Source organism: Lissotriton vulgaris, chromosome 4_1 (assembly GCF_964263255.1).
Source record: "Lissotriton vulgaris chromosome 4_1, aLisVul1.2, whole genome shotgun sequence".
Lineage (NCBI taxonomy): Eukaryota > Metazoa > Chordata > Amphibia > Caudata > Salamandridae > Lissotriton > Lissotriton vulgaris.
The window spans coordinates 206,173,250-206,190,221 of NC_141691.1; the positions used below are offsets into that span (position 1 = coordinate 206,173,250).

Consider the following 16,972-nt stretch of genomic DNA (forward strand, 5'->3'; position numbering starts at 1 on the left):
AGGCCTCTGGTAAGCCAATACACCACCACCTGTGTTGTAGAGCTGGGAGGTGTATGTGGGATAGCAGGATCCACAAGTTTATCACCTTCAAGGTTTCTCCGGATGCAGGTGAGTGACTCCTTCACTAAAGAGATTCCTTCTTGCTATCTTGATGCATGCAGAGTCGTGGGGGACTCAAGAGGATGCACAGCCAGTGGGTTGCAGAACTTGGAAGAGCACAGGGATGTTGTTAGATCTGGGGAATCTCTAATTGGCAGAGGTAAGTACCTTAGACCAAGTAGGGACCCTTGCTTCTAGTCAGGGTGAAGGAATAAACACAGTAGATAACCTCCGCTGTCCCTCTAGGTAGCTTGGCGCAAGCAGGCAGGCTTATCCCCAAGGCAATGTGTATAATAATTGCACTCAACACAACAATAATCCCCAATCCACCACAAACTGAGACCACACAGGTAAGTATATTTTATAAAAATATATAACTTTATCTAGTTTCAGCAGCAAGATTCATCAATATACGTTAGTTACTTCTTCAGGTAAATGTTGCACATAATCTTAGTGGTTGCACTTGTAAATAGGAAGTTCTTATTTAAGAAACAGTCTCAAGTCTCTTGTCCTTCAATATCAAAAACGAATGAGATTGATTTACTTTATCTTGGCTCTAAAAACGAGCAGTAAAAACAATGCCAGCTTCCAAATTGGCCAAAAGAATCAGCCCCTAACGCCAGGGGCCCTAAGCGCTACAAGCGCGCCTCACCGGAATGCTGGGGGGACTCCCTTTCCCTAGTTCGGCACTTCTTCAGGCCTCAGGCGCACCTCGCCTATCAGCGCTCACTCGCGCTCAGGCCCGGCCGGTCTCAGCAAGCCCTCCGCCCGCTCTCAGTCCTCCAGGGAGCGGCGGGGAGCAGAGACGGCAGGCCGAGGGCTGGGAGCACTCACAAGATTCCCTCGGCGAGGTCGGGTCAGTCTTCCCCGGTCCCGGCGGTGATTACTCAGCAATTCGAGGTCCCGATGACGGGGACCAATCCTGTTGCGGCGTCTGGAGCGAGCCTCTCACACACCCGGGGGTCAGCCAATGGCAGTGCGGCTCACGGGACAGGCGTGTAGTGACGCTCCGATTCTCCACCAATTACGACCACGGAGATGACGCTGCGCCGCACGGACCTATCCCGTCGCGGCGTTGGTGAGGGGGCTCGGCTCCTCCAGCCAATGGGGGCGCGGCGGCTCCGATCTTCGCCGCGGCAGCCTCCTTTCGCGAGCGGCCACTTGGGGGATATTCCTGGGCCCGTGCAGCGGCGGTAAAAGCGGCACACAGTTGTTTTCAGTGCGTCTTGCACTGGGGAGGCCCACAAACCTCAGATCTTCACCCCACACGTGTCGATGAACACGTCGATCTCGGCCACACGGCAGGCTGGGTCAGCGCGGCGCCCTCACTCAGACTAGAGAGCAGCCAGTGCGCTACACAGCCAAATTCAGGTCAGGGGCGCTACTCTTGTGGACAGACCAGTCAGATGATCCCAAGGGCCTTTGCCCATCTAAAATTAAAGATGGCGGAATCAAGTGGCAACCTGGCTGAGCACTGGGCACCTCCCATGACGACACAGATAGACATGGGGGTGGGGGGCCTCCAATGAGCCCCCCAGTACATGGTAGGATGCCAGTGTAACACTGTAACCTGGGTAGTCGCATGATTCCAACATGCCTGATGCCAAACATAACCGGGTTTGGTGAAGCCTTTGTGTAGTTGGATAGCCCAATTTGATGGTGTCCACTACATACCTTAAAATGACTTCCCTGCACTTACCAAACCAGAGAAGGGACTCCAGGGTTTGTAGGGGTGTCTGCTTCTGCAGGGGCACCCTCACACTTAGAACCATGCACCCTGCCTGTGGGATGCAAGGCCTACCTTAGGAGTGACTTATAGTTTTTAAGTGCAGTGACTGGGGATATAAGGAAAACCTTATATACAAAGTGAAAGGTGCATTTCACGCAGGCTGCAATGGCAGGCCTGCAGGCAGGTTGCATGGGCTCCCATAGGTGGCACAATACATGCTGCATTCCATGGGAGCCCCTGGTGTACCTATGCCCTAGGTACCTTAGTACCATATACTAGGGGCTTACAGGGGAACACCAGTATACCAATTGTGTGGTGTACCAAGTACTTAAAAAACACTAGAGGAGTACCAACAAGATTAGCTCAAAGAGCAATCTGAGTGGGATGACTACAGTGAAACAAGAAGAGAGTGCTTCTCTTATTTATAAACCCCTCACTCACCAACCTGGTTGTTGACCTGCTTCATCATCGGGGTCCACCCTGATAGCCGAGTGCCATCAGGGTGTGCTTCAACACCTGAATTACAGTGGAGCTGGTATTTGTGTGAATGGTGTAAAAAATAGTGTTAAAATTTGTCCTGGTAGAACTTCTGTGAAAATACAAATGTATTTAAAAGCTACTGGACAATATTAAAAGCGGTGGTCGTGAATAGCAGTATACCAGTGTACTACAGTCAAAACACACTGACACCAGAAAAAAAGTGGGGGTAGCTATGTCAAAAAGATCCTAATTTCCTGCATCCGCCTGCTGGCACCCTTTATCAGTCAGTGGTGTTGTTTCCTAGACGGTTGCCCTTGTTTTCCTGTAGTGGGCAATATCCTACACTTCCTACTTCTAGGTGGCATTGTGTTCCTGTTTTCCATCTTTATCTTTCTGTCTCCACCTCATTTACTGTTGTAACTACTTTTTCACGACAGTAGGATGTATCGTCTCTGTCCTTCCTGGATAACCTCTGTTATTGGAGTACACTTTGTTCCTCCATTTCCCGTCGTCCTACTCACTGGCAGGGAATGTGGGTTTCCTTCTGTGGAGTAAATATACCTTCGCTACCCTGAATGACTTGTCTCTCTACGGGAAGTTCCATGTTTTTCTACACATATTTATTCTTGTATACATTTATCTTTGGATGTAAATGTCTCTTCATGTATATACCTATCTCTTGAATGGATCTCTTGTAGATGTCTTTTACTTCTGTTGTATATATGTGTGTGCTGTGCACTTATTGTCATCTGGCCTTATATGCAGTGTATATTGCTGCATTTTACCTACACCCTTCTTGGTGACCTGGTTCAGCATTCTTAGTTGTACTTGTCTGTTTCCTTCCTTCTCTTCAGTGAATGTCTGTTTCATTTTTTCGGAGTATGCCATGTATACCTTCAAGGTTCTCAATGCAGGACCGGTTTTCTTTACTGTTCTTGATGCTTCCTAACAATGTTCTATAGCATTCATTGCTCTCTTTCTCTTTTCTCCATCCTTCTACCATAAGAGGTTTATTTTTTCGAGATCTGTTTCTCAGGATAGTTTTATCGAACCTCAGTGGGTTCTTTTTATTTATTGTATGTATTGCTGCAGCTTAGCATGCTGTGCATGCTTTTTCCATTTGGTTGTGAGCCTGGACTGTATGTACTATTATCCTTGCATTCCCCTATATTAAGTTGCATTCCCTTTGGGGCTGCTTCTTTACTGGTTCTATACCGTGTTCTTATGGTTTTATAGCTTTCTACTCCGTATGGGCTTCCCATAGTCCTTCTTAGGGATTGGTCCTCTTGGTGACCAACTTGCTTCACCTATCATCTTTTAGATAGTATTGTCCCTTTCCATCTTTTGGACCGGCGTCTCCTATTTGGGGGCTATTGGTGAAGTCAGTTTGAAGTTTTCTTCCAAGGATGGTATTGTTTAGGTATCTAAGTCTAAGGTGAGGAATCTGTGGCTAGATGTCTTTAAGAAACTGATAGTACTAACAAAACTCCTTAAGAATAAAACATTAAGATCAAGATGCTGGATGTGTATGACCCCAGAGCCTATGCGTTCAGTCTGTGTCGCACACAGTGGTCCAAGCTTTGAGGCCCCACACGTATACACACCCAGGGATCAAGTATCTACTCTGTGTCATGCCAAGCTGTCGAAGAGACTGAACAATCCTCTCCTCCGAGGCTGCCTTGCGACTACTCAGCTCGGGCACATAAAATAGGCAATATGTCAGATTTCTGTTAGTGGCAGGGCACTTAGGTTAGATTTTTACTCTTCCCAGTTTGCCATAAACCAATTGCTGGGACTAAGGATCAGATGTAGTCTCTTACCCACTGACAGCGGCTTCAGGATGGACCTCCGCCCATCGGATTTCAGTCATTTGCAGTGTCTGTTCGCCTTTCTTGCTGCGCAGATGTGAATCCGTACAGGCGGGGTCCTGTTCCTTCGGCTGCAGTCTGGCTCTAATAACCAATCCCTCCTGGTTGGCTTGCCAAGATGTTACTCAAATTTGAAGTTACCTTGAAAAAAAAAAAGACAGGAGCCGTTTGGCAAGTCAGGAACAGATGATTTAATTAAATGCAGCGGTCAGGAGAGCAAGCAACAGAGTTGTAGTCTGAAGACTGTCTCAAAGTACATTGGTTTTTGCCGTCATTTAATACATTTCACAAAGTGTCATAAAGCAATGTGTACATTCTTTTAGAACAGGAAGCTGGGCCTAGTCACAGGGCCATTCATTTTGTCATTTGATTAGCGCTGTGGGGTCTCGACCTTGCATGCACACAATGTGAGGACCTGTGGGTAAGTGTCTAGATGTACGACATGGGGAGCGCTTGATCACTGTGTGTAGTGTGCAAGCTGGGTTCTGATTGGCTTAGTGTTCCTAACTTAGTGTGGCATCTGACTTTATGGTGTTTTTGGAACACGCGCCCCTCTGGCTAGAAGTGTTTTATTGGGGCTAATCTCCTAAGATCATTGTGGTGTTGCTGCCTATCTGTAGGATCGATCTGGGTTTTCCTGTTTGTGCGTTTGTCTAAGGGTTACGAGTTACCCCACCTGTGATCTGTGAATCAGTTGCTTCATGCCTAGGTCGCAGGGCCTTCTGACTCTTGGTTGATGGGAAAGTCATGTCAGGTGGATTCAACAACCGCAATGGTAGTTCATTGGTAGATCAAGGTGTACAGCGACATCGTATTTTTCAATATTAACAAGCTGAACCTGCAGGATGCTCATTTCCTTATCCCCGTCCTGAAGGTTCACAAGCACTACCTGTGGTTCACAGGGGCTAGGAGGATTTTCAGTTCTCAGTGCTCTCATTTGACCTCACCAGTGCATCTCGGCTGTTCAGGAAAGTGATGGCAGTTGTCCCGGCACACCCTTGGAGGTCGAGGGTATCCGTTTCCCCTTACCTCTACAACTGGCTTTTGAAGGTGGGCTCGCACCAGGCAGTCGCCAACCACCTCCATATGGCAATCCTTCTAACTTTATTGGGGTTAACTATCAACATGCTGAAGTCACACAAGACTCAGCTGACACTCCTATTAATCACATCTATTCTGGTTTTATGCCTTTCCCCTGGAGCGGAGAGTCCTGGACATTCAGGCTGTGAACCCCATGTTTCAGCCTCAGTCTTGGAACTTCGCATCCTGCTGGCCAAACATACTACTTGGCACAAAGCAACCAGTCGTCGGGCCTCAAATCCTAGTGGGCATAGCATAAGGGGAATCTCTCGTATTGTATCCGGATGTCAAAGGAGACTGCAAGTGACCTGCAATGATGGCTACTGGACCACGATTGGGTCAGTGGCAGACCTCTCTCCTTACCCCATCCAGAGCTAAAGGTGGTCACTGATGCGTCACTACTGGGTTGGGGAAGCCATATGAGAGAGATGGAGGCCTCTGGTCTCCAGCGGAGTCTCATCTCCACATCAGTTTGTTGCAATTGAGGGTGATTTGCTCATTATTGAATACGTTCCTGCCCACCATCAGACTAAGGCTGGTGCAGGTGCCAATGGAAACACCACTGCAATGTGGTGCTGCAACAAGCTGGGCTGGGAGGGGTCTTTGGCTGTCAGGAGGCTCTATGCGTCTGGGTTTCCAAAGAAGTTCTTTAGTGGTAAACCACTTGGCAGGATCTTTAAACACCAGTGTAACTTAATGCATCACAAATGACAGTTTCACCCAGACGTGGCATAAGGCAATGGGGAGAACCCTGCCTTGATCTTTTCACCACCACTGAGAACACCTTTTCGCATTGTTCTTTACAATGCAACTCTCTCGAAGATGCATTCCATCTAGAGTGGAGCTCAGGACTCTTGTATGCCTTTCCAACACTTCCTCTCTTGCCCGAATTCTGAAGATCAGGAACGACTCTCCTCAGGTTATTCTAGTGGCATCAGATTGGGTCAAGTGTGTGTGGTACCTGGAACTCCTGGGCATGAGCAATTTTCCTCTGATCAGGCTGCTACTTTGGAAGGATCTTCTGATGCAAAAGGAGGACACTGCATCCAGTCCTGCACAATTTGCATCTCCACACTTGGAGATTAAGTGGCAGCAGTTGACTTCCTTCGACCGAGGTCACTGAAGTCATCTTGGCTTCTGAGGGCATTGATGTCATCTTGGAGCGTCCTGCCCCAAAATCATGTATGTAAGTCATTGCAACAAATTTGTGGGTTGTTATGGAACCCAACAAATTGGCCCATTACAAGCTAAGTTCTCTTGCCTTTCGTTGTTTGTTCTTCCTTGCCGAGCAAGGACTTGCTGTGGGTACTGTTAAGGGCTACTTATTAGCTCTTTTGGGCTTTTTTGGCTTGCTGGACCAGCCCTTTTAAAAAAAATTTTTTTTTTAATTTAAATCACCTGTTGTGATGAGGTTTTGAAAAGGTTTCCAACATTTAAATCCACCGAAACCCTGTGTGATGCTTTAACTTAGTGTTGCTTTTTTGATCTTTGAGTCACTGCACATTGTCCATTGACATGGAGGACAGTCTTTCTTGTCTATATAACAGCGCCTAGGTGTGTGAGTGAGCTACAGGCTCTTTCTGTCCAATCAAATTTTCCACCTTGTCAACTGTTAGTATTCCTTCGGTTGACCTTCATGTGCTAAGACTGGAATCTCCATTGACCCCTCTCACTTGTGTTCTAGAGAAACTTATCAGATCCTTAAAGAGCTTCTCACTGTCCCCACTCCCCCGGTAACTCAAGAGGTAAATTCTGATAAATGCAATCAACTGGCCCAGTTTTTTGACGTCAAAATACGGAACATCCTAGCCAGTCTTCCTCTGAGTACCAGTAGGGTAGACAAAGCAGTCCCGGAGGCCGCATTGGATGAAAAGGTGTTTGATAGCTTCTCCCCCATCTCAAGGGAGGCTTTTTGTGTGGAGCTCTCAGCTCTGAAGAGCGGTTCCCCTTCGGACCCCATGCCCATTCGGATCCTCAAGCAATTCACGAACATCATTGCAGGCCCTGCAATCGATCTTCTGAATGCCTCATTCACCTATGGCATTGTACCACCTAGCTGGAAGCAAGCCATTGTCAAGGCCCTTCTGAAAGAGCCAGGCCTTGACCCGGCGGATCTGGCAAATTACCGTCCTATCTCGCTTCTGCCCGGGCTGAATAAGATCACCGAGAAGTTTGCCAATCGCCAGCTTTCGCACTTCTTGGAAGCCAATGATTTACTAGGTCGGACACAGACGGACTTTCGGCCTGGCCAGGGAACCGACTCGGCCTTGATTTCAATGGTGGAGGAAGGCAGATGCATCTTGGATTCGGGCGGATCCGCTGCGGTGGTCCTCCTGGATCTAAGCGCTGCATTTGATACGGTTGATCATAATATTCTGATCAACCGTTTGGGGAAGATTGGAGTGAGAGGGTCGGCCCTTAAATGGCTCACGTCGTACTTGAGTGGCCGGACTTATCAGGTTTGCGAAGGCAATCTTCAATCTCTGCCTACCCCCCTTCAGTGTGGAGTACCGCAGGGCTCTTCATTGAGCCCTATGCTTTTTAACATCTACATGGCCCCACTGGAGGCGGTGGTTTCACCCTTCGGGGTGAAAATCGCAACCTACGCAGACGACACTCAATTGATCGTCTCGCTGTCCCTCTCGGAAAGCCATGGGGAAAAGTTTGCATCATGTTTAATTAACATCATGTCATGGATGTCGGATTCCCGGCTCAAACTAAACGGGACGAAAACGGAGCTGATGCTCCTTGGCAATCTGTGTACGACACTTCCTAAATCCATGTGGCCGGCCAGTCTAGGTGCCCCCCCAGTTCCCAAAGAAGCAATAAAAAGTCTCGGGGTCTGGCTGGAACCTGAACTGTCAATGACCACTCAAGCTAAACGAGTGGCAGGGACTTGCTACGGACTGCTCAGGTCAGTACGGAAGATCCTCCCGCTACTCCCTGAAAATTCCCGGAAAATACTGGTGCAAGGATTAGTCATGTCAAGGCTGGATTATAGCAATGCCCTATTCCTTGCCTCACCAGAATCCACTCTGAATGTGCTCCAAAGAGTTCAGAATGCGGCTGCACGAATGCTCACTGGTACTGCCAAAAGATCATCAGCTAAGCCTGCTCTCAAGGCCCTGCATTGGCTTCCAATCCGAGCTCGCATAAAATTCAAATCCCTCTGCATCGTGTTTAAAGCTTTGCAAGGATCAGGCCCTCCAATTCTTAGGGACCTGGTGCGCCCTTACAAACCTACGCGAGCCCTTCGCTCTGATGATGGTAATTTTGTGGTGATACCCAGAGCCAAAAAGGTGAGGTCCGGCGGTCGCCGGTTCTCTATTAATGCAGCCCAACTATGGAATGCTCTACCGATGGCCCTGCGGAAAGAATCTAATCTAGTGAGATTCCGCAAAGCATTGAAAACGTATCTTTTCCCCCTTTAGGCTTTCTCTTCAGTTGTATTTGGGTGGTGGTCCTGTGTTTTGTTTAAGCGCTGGGACGTTCGAGGGCAGCCATGCGCTTTATAAATCTCTTTTCATTTCATTTCATTCATTTCATTTCATTTCATCTCCATTGACCCCTCTCACTTGTGTTCTAGCATACCGTCCCCCTCAGCCGATGCCTGATTTCCCAACGCTGTTTGCCGACATGCTCTCCCAATTAGTGATTAATCACTCCAAAATTCTCGTTTTGGGAGATTTTAATTACTGGCCCACTCACGAGAAGGAGAGCACTTGCTCTATTACATTCTCTGATCTTCTATCTGGAATGAACTGTAGTCAACATGTTAATGCAGCAACTCATATCAGAGGCCACGTCCTAGACCAGGCCTGGACTCTGAATTTAGATATCTCTGCCCCTCTTATTTTTCCCTGTTTATGGTCTGACCATTTTATTATTTCTTTTTTCCTCACGGTCACCTCTCATCCCAGTAGGGTCTTAGAGGGCAACCTCTCGGCCCGAAACTGGAATAGAGTGGACATGAGTGAATTTGTTAACCTTCTCAGAACTTCGATTCCTTCTGCCTCGGACTCTGATCTTATCGATACCCAAGCCTCCGCTCTCACGGGCTGGCTCGAATCAGCTAGCGATGTTGTGGCACCTCTTAAGCAAGTTAAGCTTAAGCGTTTACACGATGCCCAAAGATGGTTCACTGAAGATCTTAAAGGCTTAAAGCTCATTCTCAGGCAAGCCGAGCGCTGCTGGCGGCGAGGCTACGCTGCTGATACGAGACTACGTTTTACGTCTCTGCTTAAAGAGTATAAAGCAGCGATTTTACTTGCAAAGACCTCTTATTTCTCCAACAAGATTGTGGAGTCGGCGTCCAAAACTAAGGATATTTTTTCTATTGTGGAGGAGCTGTAACATCCGGATAGGGTCACCATTAAACCTCCTCCCTCTCGTGCGCTTTGTGACTCCCTCAATCAATTTTTTGTGGAGAAAATTGCCAACATTAAAAACAGTATTTCCCTCGCGGCCCCCCCCCCCCCCTCTTTCTATGTTTAATTCTTCCTTATCCATTCCTAATTCTCAGTACCCTCCTATCCCAGAGGAGGAATTCCTAGCTCTTTTAAATAAGGTGTCCTCTGGGTCCCCCAAGGATTGCTGTCCTCCCCAAATTCTTCGCGAGGTCTTTACAGCCTGTCCGTCCCCCCCTTTGGGGCTCCTGAACAAGTCTCTATCCTCTGGCTTAGGCACGACCTCTGCAACTTTAAATAGGCTGGGGACTATCTTAAAAAAACCAACTGCAGACCCACAGGTCATGAGCAATTACAGCCCAATCTCCCTCCTCCCCTACCTGGGCAAGATTCTTGAGTCCTATGTGACCAGCTTCTTGAGCTCTTTCATTGAACACTCTCAATATCTTGACCCCCAACAGGCTGGTTTCAGACCCGCTCACTCTACGGAGTCTGTTATCCTCTCCGTCATGGAGGAACTGCGAAGAGGAGCGGACTCAAACATCAGCCAGGTTCTGGTGCTCCTGGACTTGTCGGCCGCCTTTGACACGGTCGACCATGATATTTTGGTCGGCCATGTCAGGGGAAGCTGGCGTTCGGGGCGCGGCCCTTGACTGGATCCGCTCCTTCTTGAGCAATCGCCACCAGGCGGTCCGACTCTCGCAGTTTACTGCGGATAAGGTCGAACTGACCTGTGGCGTTCCGCAGGGTTCCTCCCTATCTCCCCTTCTTTTTAATTTATATTTGGTTCCCCTTCTTCGTTCCTTGCGAGGCAGTCATATTTCCGTGTTTAATTACGCGGATGACATCCAGCTGGTTTTTAATATCGACTCCTCGGCCCAGTCCATTGCCAACTTCCAGTCAACTTTATGTCACATCAATGACTGGATGGGGGCCAACCACCTCAAACTTAACCCCGACAAGACCGAGCTGGTTCTTGTCGGGGGCACTGCCAACCCATGGAAATCCACCTTTTGGCCTGCGAGGTTGGGTCCTCCTCCGAGTCCAGTCGACTCAGCCAAAAGTCTGGGGGTAATAATTAATAAAGATCTTACTCTAAAGCCCCAGATCAACGCTGTAGTCTCTTCTAGCTTTTTCCAGCTGCGGAAAATCCGTAAGATTGCTCGTTTTCTGACCATTTAGGCTCTTACTCTAGTTCTGTTAGCCTTAGTTATCTCAAGTTTGGATTACGCCAATTCTTTGTATGTTGGCATCCCGGCGTACCTAATGAAGAGGCTACAGCTTGTCCAGAACCAGGCTGCGCGCCTCATTTATCACCAACCCAGACACCAACACGTTCATCTTTTGTTAAAATCCCTTCACTGGCTCCCCGTGTCCGAGCGTTGTAAATTCAAACTGGGCTGCACTATTTTTAAGTCCTTTGCCGACACGGGTCCGTCCTTTATCTCTTCAGTAATACATCCCTATGTTCCCTCACGTAACCTTCGGTCTTCTCACCTTGCCTTGCTTAAGGTTCCAGTTTACAAACGTAAAAAGCATGGAAGTTTGAGATTTTCTTTTCTTGCCCCTTCCCTTTGGAACTCACTTCCATTAGGTATTAGACTTGCTTCCTCCTATAATCATTTTAGGTCCCTTCTTAAAAGTATTTGTTCTTTAATGTTTATCACTAACACCTGTGCTCTGTGGACTAGTCCCCCCTTTGTGCTCGAGCGCCAAGAAACCGTTCGGTGTTAGTTGTGCTATAGAAATTCTTTTTACATTGAATTCTGTCAACCCACCTTATGTAATGTTCAACTGGATAAGTTGGTGTTGAGGATCCAAGCTTCCTTTCTATCAAGAGTTCTAGGGGTGTAGCGGAACATATCAGAAGAATGACATAAAACATAGGTGCATTGGCCTTGTGGGCAGGGCTAGATGGAATAGTATGAGGGGGGTATTGTCCGGTATGGTTGAAGTGCAGCAGCCACTATGGGGGGAGATCATAGTTTCAATTGTGGAGCAAAAGCTCTGAGAGAAGGTTGACTCATTGAGAGAAGACGGGTTGTTTGCGAAGACCCTTGACCATCTCATTGCGAGTGCTGCCTGAAGATGCAGAGTGAACACGCCTCGCACGTGAGCTCTATGACCTGACGTAATGTGTTGTATACTCTTTCCCAGAAGTGATTTAGAGCTTGGCAGGACCATATCATGTATAGTAGGTCTGCGCATGGGACCCGACAGTGCGGGCAGTGGGCGTCTGCTTGCAGAAAGAAGCAATTAATTTGGACTGGGGAGAAGTAGGCACAGTGCACCATGAAGAGTTGTATGTTTTTGAAGCACAGGTTACGGTATACCTTATGTTGAAATACTAGGGCAGTCTCCCACTGTTTATCGTGCAGTGCACACCCAAACCCCTCCTCCCATTTGTGCCATAGGGTGTCTAGGTGAAGTACCTTCAGCTCAAAAATGGCTTTATACAGCCAATGTGACAGCCAGGGCCCATCGTAAGGATCGCATGCAGCACAGGATGTGTTGTCGGGTCTTGATTCCGTAGCTCTCTATAGGGTTCGGCATGTGTGAGTGAGTTGCTGATGGTGAAGGTGTTGCCTGGGGGTAGATCATAGTCTGCTACTAACTGGTCAAATGAAAGGAGCTGACCGTTGAGGAAATGGTCCTCCGATGTGAGGATGGATGTTCTGTCCAGGGGGGGGGGTAATTTACTGCGGGTGAAGGTCCCAGGAAATTTAGGAAGCCCGACAAGGGTCAATGCAGGAGCATAACTGAGTTTGTCAGGGACATGCAATGTATTCTGGTCATGCAAGCCTGAGCCGCTGCCACCTGTAGGGAGGTTGGGGGGCAGGGGGGTGGGTTCACTGTTTTTGGAAGAAGTAGGCAGTGAATTGCCAGAGAGGGTAGGACACTGTCCTGGCCGAAGGTCTCTCTAATATACCTCCTGGCCATTCAGGGCGATAGCCATGCAGCTGTTAAGCGAGAAAATATGATTTGAATAATGGGGCTCCCAACCCTCCCAGTTGTATCGGGAGCTGCTGTTAGTAAAGTGCTACTCGGCATCGCCCAGTGCCCCAGATAAGATTGCCCAACAATGAGTTGAGTTCTCTGAAGAATGAGCGAGGTGGAGTTACAGTGAGATTAATAAAGTGATAGAGCAATGCCAAACAGTGCCACCCAAAGGTTCCCCTCAAATAGATCCATAGGGGTTGTGATAGGAGCGGATACCTAGGTAGTGAGTAGCTGTTGCATGCCAACGAAGAAGCGTAGTACCTAAACATATGGACTGCAGCGGTTGGTCAGGGTGCAACAGGTGGATGACCGGCTTATCCCAATTCACTCGCATACCGGCAGACTCCATTGCCAAATCGAAAAACAGTGACAAAAGGGGACTCCCCAGCCTTTTGCGTCTGCTTACCAGAAATGTGGTGGAAATTAGGTGCCCTTAGCGGAGTCTGTAGGTTGGTTTGGTGTAGAGAAGTTGAGTGTATGCGAGGAGACGTGGACAACTCCAAGCTGGGTCAAGACCTGTAAAATATAGGGCCACACCAGTGAATCAAAAACCTTCTCCAGGTCTAATATTAGGCATGCCATTTGTGGGTAACGTCCTTTAAAGTGGTCTTGTATATGGAACAACAACAGGCGGATGTTCTGGGAAGTGCTGCGTCCTGGGACAACCCTATTTTGTGTGGATTATATCAGAGAGCACCCGGAGATAGCTGTCAGCCAGTATTTTGGCCAGTTTTTTATAGTGGTCCCATAGGATGGCAATGTGTTGATATGATGATGGGTGGATTGGGTCGGGTTTCTTCCAGGCTTCGAAATGTAGACCAGGAGTGATTCCCTAAGCATATGAGGAATTCTCTCGCTATCAATGCTGCTTCATATAAGTCAATCAGTTTGGGGGCAAGTTGTGAAGAGCACGTAGTAAAATATTCAAGTGATAGGCTGTCCTGTCCCAGGTTTTTATCCAGGTTAGGTCCCTTATCACCTGTATTAATTCCTCTGTAGTTATTTTGACATCAAGTGCGAGATTGGTCACAGTGCGGTTGCATGGTAGGAAGATGTCCACGAGGAAGGTGTGCGAATAGTACTCAGATTGGTCAGATAGGGCATGGTTTACTTGGAATAAAAAGTGTAAAAGAGGTGCAGTATGTCCTTTTGGGTATAGACGGACATGCCTGTGGTGTGATCAGTTTGGTTATGAGATGCGGATTAGTATCTAGTCGCACTAGCCAGGCTAAAAGATGGCCGGATTTGTCTCCTTCTCCATGGACATTAGCTACTTGAGCTGTTAAATCGCCAGAGGTCTTTGGGGCAGCTAGCTGTGGGGTCTTTTCAGGATACTGGTCTACTGCCTTGTTCAACTGCGCTAAGCGGGTCTCTATGTCTCTGATTTCGCCATCCTGAGTCCTGCATACACCCACCACCTGCTGTATGCCATAACCCCACATCGCCAACTTAAATAAGTCCCATTCCATCATCCTCGTAGAGGCTGTGCCATTGTTCTCAGCAAAGTAATGGTGGATATGGTTACCCTGTCTCGCCCATGCTGGTGTCGCCAGGTAGTTATTGGTGGACTTGGGGATTCTTGACGAATATCAGTGTAGTTTGCATCATGATCTGAAAGCACGCAGCCTAAATAGTCTGGGTGATGCAATAGGAGAGCTAGTGAGGTCGAACATAGGAAGCGATCTAGGCACATATGAAGCCTGTTGAGTACAGATTAAAACGAGTAGACTTTATGGGTAGGAATGAGGGTCACAAGCTTCCGCTAGAGATCAGTGTTGTGCCCAATCGCGTAGTCGTACTGTTTGTGTATGGGGGGAGGCCTGTAAGGGGTGGCTGTGATCTGTCTAGGTTTAGGTTTAAAGCGCAGTTATAATCTCCCCCAAGGATCCACGGAGTTGACTTTTTATGGGTGAAGACAGAGGAGACGGCATCCAAGAAGTTTCCATGCCCAGAGCTGGAAGTATACATGCTATCAAGGAGCAGGGGACGGCCATCGAGATGCCCCTCCAGAAAAACATATCTGCCTGTCTGTAGCGTGGAGTCCCAATCACTGCAGGCAGGTAACTGAAGGGATGCTCAAGATAACCGGGTTGATGGTAGGGAGCTACTCCTCCCCACCTCCCCCTCCACCACACACACTCCGATCTAAGTGCTGAGGTCAAAGGCAGGGTAGGGGGGAGGCCTCGTTAGCTGGAAACCAGGAGGAGGCGAAAAGGGGAAGGAGGCAGGCAGTCTATGCCTGAACGAGTCAATGGGACCGCAAGTAGACCTTGACGATTGAGTCTCTGGGACCCACTGCACGCTCCGGTAGTAGCGCAGATGCGATGGGGTCCCATCCACAGCAGTCAGGTAACTGGAGGGGTGCTAGAGATATCTTCATCTGGCTTGATGGTGAGGAGCCCACCCGTGCTGCGATTTAAGCGCAGAGGTCCAATGGGTAGGGGGAGACCTACTTTGCTGGATGCCAAGAGGAGGTGAAGAAGAATGGGAGGAGACGGCCAGGCTAGGCCAGGGAGGGTCAAGTAGTCCGCGCCGATCGTGTCAGGTGTCTGGCACTGCTGTCAGTGGCTCAGTCTTGCATAGAAGGTGAAGGTCCCCACCCCTGGCAGTGGGTCCCGGTCTGGACGCTGATGCGGGGCAGCTCACAAAATCTGGTCATCTCTTGAAGAAATGCGTGGAAAGTTCAGAGTGCACGGCCTCTGAGACTGCCGCAGCTCATCTGGCAGTCGTGGGATTGTTCGAAGCCCCGCGGAGACACAGAGTCGCGGAGCCGAGTCGTGAGCCCCGGCTTTGCGGCCGCCATTAGGAAATGGGTGCGTCCTGCTCCATTCCCCCAGTCAGCTACTGCAGTCACGCCACACAGGGGGCGGGACGTCACCGCTCAGCAGTCACCTCGTCTGCGGCTTCAGGCCCGGGCCTTGCGGCTCTGCCACCAGGGGATCCCCATCACCACAAGGCGCAGGCACACAGTGGCCTTGATGGATCTCTAGTGACGGTAGCTGCCAGATGCTAGGGGTCTTGAGTCAGTGTGCTTGTCCTCCCAGTGGTCTCCATGGGTCCACCCAGGTCAGGATGGCTGTTAATGTGTGGGTTGGTGGACGGAGCTCTAGTAGTGTACGTCCATCTCAGCTGGCTTGACCACACCTCCCCTTTTGTTTTCTGAGGATACCAAAAATTATCCATACAGTGTGACAGGGAATATGTTTCCAGCAAACTACATAATTCCAGCCATGCTACTATTGCATAAATCAAATGCTGCAAATAGGCCCTTCATATATGTGTCTATATTGCTTGGGCTCTCGTCAACTCGAAGTTGTGCGATAAATATTCCCTCATGTACTCAAACATAATTAGAGAACAGAAGTCAAAGCTTTACGTTGCCAAACATAAGAAAAGGCTTAATTTGACATGGAGCTCCTGCTCCAAATTACTTGGCTGGTCACAGTCACATGGTTGGTCCCGTTTAAAGTCCCGATCCCACCCGAAATCTTACCATAAGTCGAGGTTTATAACTTTTTGTAAGCAGAAGAAAAGTAGTGAATGACGCTCCATCCTGCCACTCAAAGTCTGGTGAGAAGTCACGGGGTGACACTTGAAGTCAAGCTAGTTTTGACCACAAACTGGTCCAGTATCTGCTGTGCCCTGAAATTCCCAAATAATACCTTTCAAAGAGGCTAGGCTGTAAATTTACCTGACACGACCAGCTACCTCTGGCCTGACTTCTTTCTCCAGGGGGCTTCCGGTTGGATATCTGCTTAAGTTTCCTTGTCTGACCCATAGTGTCCTCTCAGACCCAGGTGCGTACTGAAGCCATCCATACTTCCACTCAGGGCTCAGTATCCACAATAGTTCATTCCATGCTGGCATCAATACCAACTCCAGCATCATTATCTGATACAATTTCAATTCTGGCCCTAACTAGGACTCTATCACCTTGTCAAAATCGCACCCTGTGATTGTACAACTAGACTTTGGGCCTAGGGCTCATCCTCAACACCAGTATTATAAACTATAGGCACTCATGACATTCTTGATTATAAGAAGGTTGACATGTTAACTTTCTGACTAAACACTCAATGCCTGACAGCCTTGCAGTGCAGGCAGCCACTAGTAAAGCCAATCCAAATGCTTTTCTGACTAACCCCCATACCCATCCCTCACTTGGATAGAGAATCGAAACCTGTAAATGCCTTTGGTAAGAAAATGTTTTCCTCGGTTAGCCTATCTTTAGGTGCTCTGAACTGCTGTGTAATTCTAGGGAGGTAAACACTTGCCTTAAGGGACTTAGCCATCAAGATGGTGCTGTTGTT

General features: G+C 48.4%; 1 protein-coding gene across 2 annotated transcripts in view; it reads left to right on the forward strand.

Moving 5' to 3' along the window:
- Positions 1–16,972, forward strand: part of THOC2 (THO complex subunit 2) — a 1,289,207-nt gene that overhangs the window by 1,132,920 nt on the left and 139,315 nt on the right. The window lies entirely within an intron of this gene.